This window comes from Nyctereutes procyonoides, unplaced genomic scaffold (assembly GCF_905146905.1).
Source record: "Nyctereutes procyonoides isolate TBG_1078 unplaced genomic scaffold, NYPRO_anot_genome, whole genome shotgun sequence".
Taxonomy (NCBI): Eukaryota; Metazoa; Chordata; class Mammalia; order Carnivora; family Canidae; genus Nyctereutes; species Nyctereutes procyonoides.
In genome coordinates this window covers 18,736,720-18,750,961 of record NW_026575122.1, presented here as the reverse complement: position 1 = coordinate 18,750,961, position 14,242 = coordinate 18,736,720, and the positions used below count along the sequence as shown (strand labels likewise).

The following is a 14,242-nucleotide window of genomic DNA, read 5'->3' as shown; positions in this document are numbered from 1 at the left end:
CACCTGGACCCAGTCATCAGTCTGCAACTGATAATAAACAATTTTCCATCTTCCATAAAAGTCATATTTTTATTATTTATAAATAGAAGAATCCCAACTAATATAGCATCTTTCTTCATTCAAGAGGATAGAAACAAAGAAGTAAATAGTCTGAACATAAAGTAAATTAGTAAATTTGAAAAGTGAGACACAGAAATTACCTTCTAGGAAGATGGAACTTACCAAAACTAATTTAATAAGAAAGAGAAGAATCTCCAAAACAACTATAATCACTAAAGAAATTGAATCAGTAGATTCAATATAATCAGTATAGTCTACCTTCCAGGGCACCTGGGTGGCTCAGTCAGGAAAGCATCCAACTCTTGATTTTGGCTCAGGTCATGGCCTCAGGGTGGTGAGATTGAGCTCCATGTCTGGGTCTGTGCTCGGTAGGGAGTCAGCTTGAGATTATCTCTCTCCCTCTCTCACTGCCTCTCCCCCCACTCTCTCCTTCTCTCTCTAAAGTAAATAAATAAATCTTGAAAAAAAAAAAACAAGTAATTTTCCTGGCACTTTATCCCAAACTTCCAAAAAAAGGAAAAGAAAGAAAGTTATATCAGTAATTTTATAAGATTACTATAAATTTGAGTCACAATTAGAAGTGAAATGCAGGGATACCTGCACCCCGATGTTTCTAGCAGCAATGTCCACAATAGCCAAACTGTGGAAGGAGCCTCGGTGTCCATCGAAAGATGAATGGATAAAGGAGATGTGGTCTATGTACACAATGGAATATTCCTCAGCCATTAGAAACGACAAATACCCACCATTTGCTTCGACGTGGATGGAACTGGAGGGTATTATGCTGAGTGAAGTAAGTCAATCGAAGAAGGACAATTATCCTATGGTTTCATTCATATGTGGAATACAAGAAATAGTGAAAGGGACCGTAAGGGAAAGGAGAGGAACTGTGTGGGGAAACATTAGAGAGGAAGACAAACCATGAGAGACTCCTAACTCTGGGAAACAAACAAAGGGTTGTGGAAGGGGGTGCTGGGTGACGGGCACTGAGGGGGACACTTGATGGGATGAGCCTTGGGTGTTATACTAAATATGTTGGCAAATTGAATTTAAATTAAAAAAATTAAAAAGGGGAGGGGGAGGAGAAATAAATGTGTCCATAAGGAGCATTAAGAACAAAAAGAGGAGCCTGTGATGGAAAGCAGTTCAGAAATCAGTCGTTTCTTTCAGAGATATTTAACTTTTATTATTTTTACATAAAACTGAATAACAAGTTCTTATTCATCTATTTACCCCAGTTCATCCTCATTAAGTGAAATATATATCATGGAATGTTGTACTTTCTGAATCCGACCGCCTGTGCAAACGTATGCCTTCCCAAGTGTTCACAGCCAGCTTGAATTTCCTCCTCATCTGCAGTAGTTCATGTGTTTTGTTAGTATTTCTAGGATTCCTCTGTGTCTGCTTTTAGGCCTGTGTGTGTCCTGGTGAATTCTTCATTCTTTTCATCTGTTTCCTTTTAAAGCTGTTTTAAGGTTCATTGCTTCTTGACCTCTTCAGCCTCGCTGTTCTTCTAGCCCTGTGCAATTCCCCAGTGGGGGCTTCCAGATTCTATTATTGCTGTGCTGTCAACAACCCTTTTTTCCCCTTCTTTCGCCAACTTTTAGCTACTCCCTGATCACATTCAGGGTGCAAAGATGCTAGGAGTGAGCAGCCAACCAATCCACTACCCCCTCCAGCAGTACATATGACAGAACCTATTTGGAATCCGTTGCCACGATGACTAGCTAATGCAGCTTAACGCCACAGCGTCAATTCACCTTCTGGAAGAAACCCAAATAGCAACCCAAGAAGGGGGTCAAGGATTAACTGATGCTAATAGAAATGTTCACAGCTGATAGTCCGGAGGAAACAGAGCATCCCAGCTGATGAAGGTCTGCATATCATTAGAGCGCTGTGGAAAGGAGCACTTCCCTGGGAAGGAAAAACCCCCTTTCAGTTCTGATGTAGCTTCATCGTCCACATCTTGTCCACTGGTTGCCTTGACTGTGGTGGAAACTGCAAACCACAAGAAGAGTTTATAATGGCAGCGTGAACCACAGGGATGACGTTGGTTCTATATCTAAGCCAGGAAGCTCCATGCAGTATTTCATGGCTCCTGATCTTTTTCCATATTATCTTAGACTGATCGTCTCAGCAGGAGTTTTAATGCATTGGAAACCTATTCGGGGGCAAGCTTTAAAAGCATTTAATAAAAGGAATGTGGAAGAAACATCATCCAGGAGTGAGATCTGCCTTAATGATTCCTCAACCTGTTTATTATTATCTCCTGCTTCCTAGAGATGATGGTTCAGCAGTTCTACAAATCAAGCTAAAAAAAAAAAAACAAAAAAACAAAAACAAAAACCCTGAGACTATTTGGAGCCAAAGGTCCTTCATCCCTACTGGATAATGCAGCCGGCTAGCCTTCCATTATGGGCAGGCTGTGGTTTATTCTGTTTCCTCGAAGGGATCCTCTAGAAGGAATTTTATGGCCATAGTCTTCATGGGAGCATTAAGCAATCAGCGGCATGTGTGGGAAGAGAAAGTACTTGTCTGAAAAGCTATGACTTCAGTTTTCCTTCCTACTTGCTGCCCAGGACTTGGTGGCCTCCTTTAGATCTAATGCTTCTTTGGAGAAAGCATTTTTAAAAGTTACCTCTAGACCACACTCATTCATAGAACAGGCATTGTTGGGGGAGGCCTGAAGTTTCCTGTTCAGTAAATCGCTGAGGTGAAGAGATAGACCCTGAATGGATAGTTCTGGCTCCCGGAATAGGGGCCATTCTTACTCGGAGGATGTCTGGGGAGCTAATGCTAATCACCGTCCTCATTTTCACTTGGCCCAATCTTTCCCTTTGGTAAACACACATTTCTACAGACCAAGACACTCTGCTGACTTCTACCTGAAAGATCTACAAGCAAAGGTGAAGCCAAACTGTATGGAGTAAATGAAAATAGAACCCGTGGGAGAGCCTGACACTTTATAGAAGTAAATATGACAAACTTAGGCCCACAGGAAACCATTTTATGCCAAAGATTGTGTCCTTTCAAAGAAAAGACTAGGCATTTTATTTTTCGAAATGAAACCTTAGATAGGTGAAACTATTGCCAGATGCCTGGTGGAAATTATTTTGTCTGTAGGGACGTCATGGTGATCTCTCTTGAAAAGAAAAATTAACCTTCAATGAATAAAAAAGTCTTTAAATTCCATGTTGGTAAAATTATTCTTACATTGTAGTTCTCATCAAGGACTAATATATATATAACACTTGAAGTTTTTCCATTAAACTGTTTTTGAGTTATGAGGAACAAAAAAAATAAGTTTGAACACACTGAAAGAAAAAAATGAAAAGACAGAGCTTTCATGTCCCTTAGCTGGAAAGTATGTTATTTACACCTCCGGCAATTCTCTATACACCCTTCCCCAACCCCACGCTGGTATCGGCAATACCATTAGTTACAAGTTTTAGGTAGAAAATGTTTTTAACTTAGTGTTTAATTCAACAAATATGTATACCTAGGAAGGGCAAAATTGTGTACTGAGTGCAAAAAGCACTGAGATTGTAATACAGCATTTGGATTATTCTTTTTTTTTTTTAGATTTTATTTATTAGAGAGAGAGTGAGAGAGCAAACACAAGTAGGGGGAGCGGCAGAGGGAGAGGGACAAGCAGAGTCTCCACTGAGCAGGGAACTCAATGTGGGGCTCCACCCCAGAACCCCGGGATTATGACCTGAGTCGAAGGCAGATGCTTAACTGACTGAGTCACCCAGGCCCCCCTGGATTTTTCTTTAAAAAAAAAAGAGCAAGTTGTATGTAATTGGACTGATGGCCATTTAAACTATGGAAAAGTCAAATTTGAAATGTCTGTAAGACCAGCGAGGGAGAGAGGGATGTTCATCAGGAAGCTGAAAACTTGGTCAGAAGACAGGCAAAATTGGACGTATCGAGGTGATGGTCTTCTGTGTCATATGATGTCCTACAAAGTAGGTTTCCAATGAAAAATTAAATGATAACTACTATTTTAGTCTCTTATTTAAAATAGCTTCTAAAGTGATAAATACACCTTCCCAGGAAGTATTTCACAATGGATGTTCAATTCTCTCCATGGCCAGCCAAGTAAGTGAAGGGCTCAGGGAATCACAGTAACTCTTTGAGGGAGGCTACTTATCCAAGCCCAAGGGGAGTGAGAGGGGGCCTGAGAACACAGCAGTGCCTGGGAAAGGGGAGAGGAGAGAGGGAGAAGCTGGACTAGAGTGTGGAAGAATTTTCTAAAGAATTAGTAAATATAGAGATTTTTTCATGTAAAGAGAAAAACATTTTTTGAAAAAGCGAAAAACAAAGGTAGCAAGAGGGCATTGGTTGCTACTCCATTTAAATTTTGTATTTTTTTATTACCCTGAAAAATATTTTCCTCTTTAAAACTCAGAAGCCATTTTTCAAAGTTGAGAATTGTTCTGTGGTTCAAATAACTTAAACAGGACTTAGCTACTATCCTTCAATGTATTTAACTGTACGCTGTATCGAACTTTTGGTGTCTCACTTATTCATTCACCCATTATTTATTTAGTTATTTTTTCAGGCACAATGACTTATACCAATTTTCTTAAGAACCCCTATACAAAAATGCCCATTACGCTATAAAACATTTTTCTTAAGGAAAAAGACAGGAGTTGCTATCAAGCAAAATCCTTTAGCAATCCTTGAATGAGTCTGGTTCCGTAAATGCCTTAGCATCTCCTTTTATAAAAACAAAGTCACGCTAGGCAGGAGAAATATTTATATTTACTTTAAAGGACTGGATAGGTGGTGCATTGCTACAAGTTGGGTTACTGATGCTATTAGCTAACATTGGACAGTCCTCCCCAAATCATCTCATTGGTCAAGCCAGACCTTCACAGAGACAAAATGAGGGCATGCTGTTCCAATAAGAAATGATTGATCATACTGCGGCTTATTTATCAATTTGCTCTGTATCACACCAAATACCAAGGTGGTTGATTAAGATCATTTTGACTTGTCATAACTCCGGCATCCTATTGGCTGATTTCCACAGAGCTCTGCATTAAGATAGTGGGCTAGAGAGTCATATAGACCTGAGTTGAGTTACAGTCCCACTGTTAGGAGGTACATAACTTCAGTCAAGTCAGTTCACCTCTCTGAAATTCATTATCATCATCTGCAAAATGAGGATTTATAATAAATCCACCTTAAGAGTTATTGTCAGAATTAAAGGAGGTAATACATGGAAAGCTTTGAACAGAGTCTGAAAAGCAACAGATACTTCTATTTTTAGTATTATTAATCTGATTCTGATGTCCAGGGTTCACACAAGTTGAAAAAAACTTAAAGACAAAAATGATTACGATAATCAGAATTATATCCTCCCTGAGTGTTTGGGGGTGGGAATAGGAAATCTCTTTCCTTTCCCCTACCTTTTTTTTTTTTTTTGAGCGGGCTTTTTCATTCTCTCTCTTCTGTATTATTTCAAAGTACTCACTTGCTGAGGACCCTTTTTCTCATCAGAGCATATATTAGGTTTGATCCCCAATAGCCTTTGAACCCTTACAGGAGTCATCAGCTGAGGGAGGCAGCTAAGACTAGACATTGGCTACCTCAGTTATAATACTTTAGCAATACAGTATCTTGGCATCCCTGCTGGTGATGGGCTCATGGAAAGAAGCTATATGGGAAAAGCATGACAGCTTGAGGTGCAAATGGAACTAGTCACAAATTCTTGGGATAGAAAGCATTGGAAGGAAAATAGCTCTGCTGGATGTCAACTTGTGTAGCAATGAACATGATCTAGGCTAGGGTGCCATACTACTGAGGACCAAAGCAAAAGTCTTTCCTGGGACTTACTTTGGTTTCAGTTGAAATTTTAATAGAGACTGAAGTTCACACAACTAAAGCGAAGGTGGATATACATTAGAGTGGATTTGATTTTGGCCTCTTGAATTTTTAAAGCTACATTTGTTAAGTCATAAGATTTTTAAAAAACAAAAATAGAATTTGAAGGTATAATGATTTGACTTGAACTATCTTTAAATAATAAACCAGCAGGCATATATACTAGTGCTCATTCATTTTTTAGTGAGAAAATGATCATTGCTCATGAATTGTAGCTTTCTTGTCTGGCACTAAATAATGCAACCTTAGTGAGAAAATCAGGGCTCTGAGACACATTACAAACAGTTACAAATATAGCAGTTACATTACTCTAGTCCTAGCAGCAGAAGTTTTCATTATAAATATGGATATTAAGAGGTACATCATTCCTATGTGTGCATGCTCTAATCTGATTCTTGACAGAAGAGAGAAATGAACTCTTCTATGTGTAAGTGAAGATACTTTCTTTTGTTTCCATTCCGTTTTTTTCTAGAGACAAAAAAAGCACATTTTTTGAAAGCCTCTTGAGGACTGAGACTCTTTAGATTGAGACAGGAATGAAATCCCACCACTGTGTAGAATCTGTACCTGGTTTTTAATTGCGCAACTACATTACCATCGCAGGAAATGAAAACAATACAAATTCCCACCAGGCATTTTCATTAAGGCTCCAACCAAAATACATCTGATTTCTTGCTTGAGGACAGATAACTGGTTGTAGGGCATTTACACGTGTCAGAAGAGCAGATTGGATAACTGTTCTGCACACAGACTTTTGGTAAGCAACTTACTTTCTGGTCCATGTTTCATTCTTCCCTTCTAGTATACCTGATGATTCAAAGGCCTGAGCCTATCTTAAATTATTATCCAGATCAGCAGCTCCCTGATGTGGTCCCCAAACTAACGACATCAGCATTAGCTGTGAACTTAGCAGGAATGAAATTTCTCGGGCTCTACCCCAGACCTACCGAACCAGAAATTGTGGGGATGGGATCCGGCCATCTGTGTTTTAGCAAGCATGCAGGGCAATTCTGATGCACATTGGCATTTGGGAACCATAGATATGGGGCAGATTAGCTTCTTTGGAGAACAGATCTGCTCTCTGCGTTCTGGGCTCTGGTTTGCTCTGCTGTGTTACAGCAATCTCTCCACTCTTCCATCTGCTCTCCATTTTCAAAATATGTGTTAAAGTCTGTGTTCTCCTAATGACCTCATTCCCATACTCTTTATGTGTATGTTCTTTTTAGCTTTTTCTTTCTTTTCTACCATTTTTTGGGGGAATGAGGGAAGGAGAAATGGCAGACATATATTTTTAGGCCACTGTCATTAGCCATAAATCTCATGTATTTGTATAGACATTTCTAAGCACATTTATATTTGGACTTTGTGCCCATTTATCTTTCCTAAAATTGAAATCACTAAAGATTAGTCTTCTGGTGTGTGTGTGTGTGTGTGTGTGTGTGTGTGTGAGTGCCTTTAAAAACAGCAAATTTTTTGCTACGAGGATGAGCTACATTTTATTTCATTACTTCCCTATTTTATCTTTACTAATTACTTTTTTTGGAGGGGAGTTAATTTTCTAGCTTCATGAGTTGAATATTAATTTTTTTGCTGTCTAATAAATGTATTTATGGCTATAAACTTACCCAAAAGTACTACTTTGCCTAGTTCTCATTTCTGATATGTGGTTTCACTTATTTCTAATGAAATTTGAAGCTAACTTGAAATTTAATAGAATTTATTAACCCAAAGTTATTTGAAAAAGATTTTCCTCTTTTATTTTCCCCACCAAGAATATAGGTATTGAAATGGATGGGAGAAACAATTGACATTTTTGTGCCTTAGTGTTCAACTTTTATAGCCCTTCTTTGTGCATGTAAAAAGATTATGTATTAGGCTTTGAAATACAAAATTCTGTAAGTATCTATTAGGCCAATCTTGTTTAGTGTGTTATTCAAATCTTCTGATAGGTCTATTTGATCTGTTGAATTCAAGAGAGTTACATTAGTTCTCCACTATAATTGTTAATGTTATTTTTTCATAACATTTTGCTTTCCATATTTTCAATAATTTTTTAAAAATAATAAGTAGGTAACTGTTTTATTGTCTGGGGGGATTGCATACTTTCTATTGTTAATTTATTATTTTTATTTTGAATTTTACTTGCTTGATAACTATATTATATTTCCATTTTGAAATATTTGCGTAGTATATATCCTTTTTATTTTTGTATTGACTATCTTTTTGTCATGTCTCAGAGAGCATATAGGTGGATATTTTTTAAAAGCACACTTTGAGACAATTTGACTTTTATGCAGTTATGACATTTATTGAATAAATAATATCCTTGAATTTCTTCTTGCTTCTTACTTTATGTTTTCTATTTATTGCCTTTATTTTTACTTATTTCATCTTATATTTGTTAATTGGAGGGATTTTTTTACTGTTCTTTTCTTCTCCTGGTTTGAAAGTTATGTTTTGTTACTAAAAATTGTCTACTTGTTACACTAAAGTTTTAACACATTTTAAATGTTTTTCTATAAATACTTAGAATATTGGTGCATTTAGAGTTCTCTATTCCCACATTCTCCTCTGTACAACCCACCTTTCACCACATCAATACCCATGTTGAGATTTTTCATTCTATATTATCTTTGCAACTCTTAAACAACTACACATTTTGTTTATTTCTTTGCCTATCACTGTTTACTGTAACATATCTACCATTCTTTTTGATTCATTTTTCATTTTGTTGAAATACATCCCTCTGTTTCAAGGAGTCCTTGCATATCTATTAATGATAGTTTGGCTGTGTTTAGAATTTGGAGTTCAAAGTAATTTTCTTTCTGAACTTTGATGTGCCTAGGTTGTGTTTTTTATTCATTCTGTTTGACTCTGAGTGGGACTGTCAATATAAATATTCATACTTGAGGATTTTTAAAAAAATTTACCATCATTTTATTTCCCATATTGTTAAATACTTAACAGACTTTTGTTTTGTCTTGTCAATGCCCTAATGAGAATATTATCTTGTCCTGATAAGGATATTAATAATACTTATACAGTGTGCTTCCATTTGTTCTATTAATTTGATTCCCTCAGCCATTAAATACTTTGATTTACTTGTTAAACTGGCACCTTTTCATTCCAGGTTCCTTGCTGACCTATCTATGGAAACATAGGCAATCAATACAGAATTGTTTCAAATGGGAAGAGAGGAGAGAACAAGGAGACGCTCTGTGACAAAAGCTGATTTTCTGGGTTGAGTCCACAGTATGTTCACAAGACACCTGGGGCCCTGCCTATCTCTCAAATCTATGCACCCATACCCTTTGTCTTCACTAAAAGAAAATGATTCCCTCCATATATTATCTGCTTCTCCTCACTCTGAGCCTGTTAAGGCACACTTTTCTCACATTAAAGATGGGGAAAACTGAAGTACAACAGGGCAAAGTAATTTGTTCTAGCACACTATTGAACAGTGACAGAACCAAGAATAAAATTTAAATCTCCAGACTCCTGGGTCTACAGTTATTTCCTTGATCATGCCAAACAGAACACTTATCTTGGTCTGATTTTATTAAATGCCATTAAATTATTGACCATTTGGAGAAAAGAATTTTTTAAAAGTATATCTTTAGAGGAAAAGAGAAATCAACTATCTTTTAAAGTGTTTTTTAAAATAATTTAATGTCAAAGGCTAATACAGAAAAAAATGTAAATTTTTCCCTGTAAGATGAGATTAGACCAAAAAAATCACAGAAGACAACATTTTTAAAAAATAAATTTATTTTTTATTGGTGTTCAATTTACCAACATACAGAATAACACCCAGTGCCAGGATGAGTGTTGATGTCAGTAGCCACAAAGGTGAGCCAAGGTGTTCTCTTCTGCTTCTGTGGGTACTGCTGCTGCCACCTCACCACTTACTTTGAGCAAACTGGGTCTCTGATCAGACCAAGGACACAATGAAGCTGTGAAAATTCGATTAAATCCTCGTGAAGCTGAAGCACTGGTGTGGAAGGTGACCCAACACAAGCAATCACTTAATAATGTCAGTGTCTTAAAATGGAATTCTGCATGCCTGCACATGCATGCTGGAGAGAGAAAGGAGTTTGACTGGCCTATCTATGTCATCTCAGAAAGTCTAAGAATAACATATCCAAATGGAAGTTAAGGCCAACCGTGGGTAATGGACAAATTCTAAAATGCTGAGCTGTTTTAGGAGGATGAGACCATGGGATGACTTTATTCTAAAGATTCTTTATGATTTTCAAATATCATGTAATACTGTTGTATCAGATAGCTTTAGCTGCATAAAAAACCAAGTTCAAATTTATTGGCATAAAAAAAATAAGCCATATCATTCTAAGATCTGCAGCTGACAGTGTGGGTCAATTTGGCCAATTTGACCTGGGCTCTCTCTTCTGTTTGCAGTCAGAGGTCAAGTCAGCAGAAGCAGGCTGACCTTGACCTAGGGAACCTCGGCCCTCCCCACCCTGAGGAGTGAGTTTACACTTCTGCTATCATGATTTTAGGATGCCTTCTTTGTCAAGGACAAACAATGAAACTTTCTATGCTGATAAAAATAAACCTGTAATTATTCAGCTTAAAAAAATTCACTAGAGGAAATGATGTAATGGCCTATTTGAGATACCTTAAGTCATTGAGTTATAATTGTGGAAATTTTTTTTCCAATAATTTCTTTCAGTTTTACTGCCAACTCCCTTCCCATGAATAATTTCTAAATCCAATTTCATGGTTGTTCTGTCATCTTAAGTTATTTACACTTGGTTCAGACCAACCTCCTATTATCCCTGCTCAGACCCATGAAGGCCATCAGACCTTTGTGTCTAGAATTTTGCTCTGCTCCTTCCTCCTTGCACTTTTTCTCTGGTGTTAGTATGTGGAGGAGGTAGAGAGAAGATCCATCTCCTGACATCCGAGCATGGCACCCAGGGTGTCCTCCTCTTTGTTGGCCCAAACACTCTTCCCTTACATGAACAACCATACTTCAACAGTGCAAAAATCCCTATTCCTTTTTCTCTGTGGTCAGGCCCCCTAACCAAAATGTGATCTATGAAGTAGAAGTGGGCAGGAAGAGGTCCCAAAACCCTCCTGGCACTGGATTCAGCTCCAAAATATTTCCTTTAAAAATGTGAAAGCATCTTCAAAAGTTGGCCTTCACCTGGCTACCATATTACATCCCAGACTGTAGGAGTCCCCAGAAAGCTGAAAATCACCCCTCCCCATCTCATCTATATTCTGCAACTCTTCCCAGCCCACTCTTGGCTACTCAAGAAAGCCAACTCATGCCTTCTCCACTTGGCCTTATTGTCCCACTATCTTTCCCCCCTTTTTAAAGATTTTATTTATTTATTCATGAGAGACACAGAGAGAAAGGAAGAGACACAGGCAGAGGGAATAGTAGGCTTCCCGTGGGAAGCTTGATGTGGACCTTGATCCCAGGACCCTGGGATCACGACCTGAGCCAAAGGCAGATGCTTATTCACTGAGCCACCCAGGTGCCCTCCCACTATCTGTCCTTAATGCTCCTGCCCTCAGAACACAAGAGCAAGTTTGCAAGTCCTATTGTTTAGGAGACACCAAGTGGTAAACCAGTGTTCGTTTCTTGCTGACACCCACAAACCTTATGAGGAAGCCTTTTATAATCTGTTTTCTTTAGCTTTAGAGAAGAGACCATAAATGTCTGCTTCTCTTTCCTTTAGGAAAGTAAGAGAAGGTTAGATCCTCTAACAGTTATCTCCTGGCCCCTTTCCAGTCTTCTTTATACAAAGAGAGGATGAGTAGACAGTGGGAAAAGCAGTGGTTGGGAAAAGGTGTGTATCTTTGAATCTGCTCAAATGGCACTTTTTAGCAAGCCCCTTGGGAAAGTAACTGGAACCCCAGCCCGATGTTCTCTCTGAATTTAGACTGCAGAATACATAGAGGCCTTTGTTCTCAGCTGTGAGCTCCCAATACTGGCAAGTTACAAAAAGATTGCACTAGCATTTTACACCATCATGCTATGCAGATAAGGCTTTAATCAAGGTAAATGTTAAAAAAGAGTCCCAGTTTTAATTTCACTATTGCTGTGAACAGAAGTCTTTTATTTCAGCATCTGTGGTCCATTTTTTTTTTACCCTGTTACAGATCACTCTTCTTCTTCTTCTTCTTCTTCTTCTTCTTCTTCTTCTTCTTCTTCTTCTTCTTCTTCTTTTCAAATCAAAACACTTGATTGTAAGAGTTTAACAGTATCTTTATAGGCATCGATTAGTTTAAATATCACAGTTCATCCTCTTTCCTTCAGCACCAAGAAAATTGATGTGATGGCCTGTCTTAAGTTGGTTTCCTCTACTGGTCTTTTATCTGACAAGACACCTTTGGCAAAGTAATGACAAAGGCTCATCAATATGCTACTTTTCATCTGCCTGACACTGAAATCAATGGACTGTAGAAGAAGTCCCTCTATCAGCATTGTCAGAAATGATAACCGTGCTGGACAGAGCATGCTACCTGATTCCTCTGAGCACTCATTCATTCCTGAAAGCTTTCTCTAGGCTGTTACAACAGTGACCCTGCTTAGAGGTCAGAGATAAAGATGCTGTACAATCAAAGGATGCTCAGTAAGTCTGGAAAGGGGAGACTCTCTCAGAGTGTGAGATGATATAATGGTCTGCATATCCGGCCCCTGGGAGAAATCACATTCTCCATCTCTAGGACATGTGACCTGCAGGATCTGCATTTGTGGGACTGGAAGCCCTAATTTGTCATAAGTGACAGTTAGGAATAGAGAGTTATACTCAGCAACAAGGAAAGAACTTATCCAAGCAAAAGTGGTTGGACTGGAATAATCAAGTTTTATGAAAAAAAATAATATCTTCAATAAAAATTTTAAAAAGAATAAACTATAGACATGAAAATATAAATATTTCAGTATGATTAGCCAATAATAATAATTCAGTAGAAGGAAACAATTTATATTTTAACATAGTTAGACCATTTTTGATCACCATCACAATTATCACATAGAGCACTGAATTCTACTAGCAATCGTAAACCTAACAGAATTAGGTCTCTTTGACTTGGAAGCTGCTGGGCTTGAGCTCATTCTAAAAGAATAATGTCCTAGAAACCTACAACCTGCAGTTGGAACTCTAATCTAAAGTAGAGGAAAAGTTGGAGAACGTTGATTTCAGAGGGTGACATCCGAATTATTCTGACTGCTGAATATCTAATTCTCATCAGAGCAGTTGATTGTTTTCTGTTTGAAGAGATACAAAAATATCGTGCCCTAAAGCAATTTCTTTTTTTACAAAGAAAAAGAAAAAAGAAAGAAAAGAAACAAAAACTCAAAACACAAAATGAATTTTGCCTACTTAAAATGCACTTTCTTTCAGTATTTATACCCTTCCCCCCTCCCCAAACAATTGCTTATTCTAAAGTAGCAATATGACTCTTGAGAGGTTTTTCCCCTCCTCTCCTTATCCTCATTGGTGGTAAAATGTGATGACGCAATAACAACATATAAAATCCAGGAAAGCTGTGAAACTATGTAGGTAGCTAATAGATTCAGAGACTACTGTCGAGATTCCTCTGAGGAGGCAGGTGGTTTGTACTTCAATGGCATCTTACTAATGGGATGGCCAACAGAAACCCAAACCAAAATTGCCTGGAAAGAGAATGCGTGGGTGCAGTAAGATAGACCCTACAGGGACACTGTTCACAATATCAGGGGCCAGGTATTCTCTTAAAAGTAAATATCCTGTAAAACCCCCAAAAGCATAGTCAAAGCACAACTACAAATCCCAGAAGAGAGCAAAGGAGAAACTTCAGCCCCTATCAGGTGTAGGAAAGAAGCAAGGCATTAAAGGAGTCAAGTGGTCAAGATTTAGAGGGATAAGAAATCAGGAAATGGGTAGATGTATTCACTTCTGCAATTCACCTATGAGATTATGGACAATGGAGTATTTTCCTCAATACAACAGTGAAAGGAGGATAAAAATGAGCAGGAATTACTTCCTATAAATCCAGTAATCATTACCTTCTCCTTCTAACTGGTAGGACACCAACCAAGAACTCAGTGATCTGAAAACCTTGATGCTGCCTCAAAGACTTGTAAGTTCTCCCAGAATATAATTTGTGTGAGAGAAAAACTTTTGTTGGCACTCAACAGCTGCTTCTTTCCTAACAGAAAGAGCTGGTTTCATCAGCAATCCCACGGGAACCCATGCATAGAAGGACCCTGCTCTGGGTTTAATGCTCTGTTATCTTCATATTCAAATTTTTAAGAATTTTCAAAAAAAAAAAG

General features: G+C 38.0%; 1 long non-coding RNA gene across 1 annotated transcript in view; it reads right to left on the bottom strand.

Annotated features, from left to right (window-relative positions):
- Positions 1–1,989: 1,989 nt before the first annotated feature.
- The window catches only part of LOC129517038 (uncharacterized), a 67,613-nt gene continuing 55,360 nt past the window's right edge, over positions 1,990–14,242 (bottom strand). The window contains exon 3 of the long non-coding RNA XR_008665927.1: positions 1,990–2,058. This is a non-coding gene — a long non-coding RNA (uncharacterized LOC129517038). The remainder of the gene's footprint in view (positions 2,059–14,242) is intronic.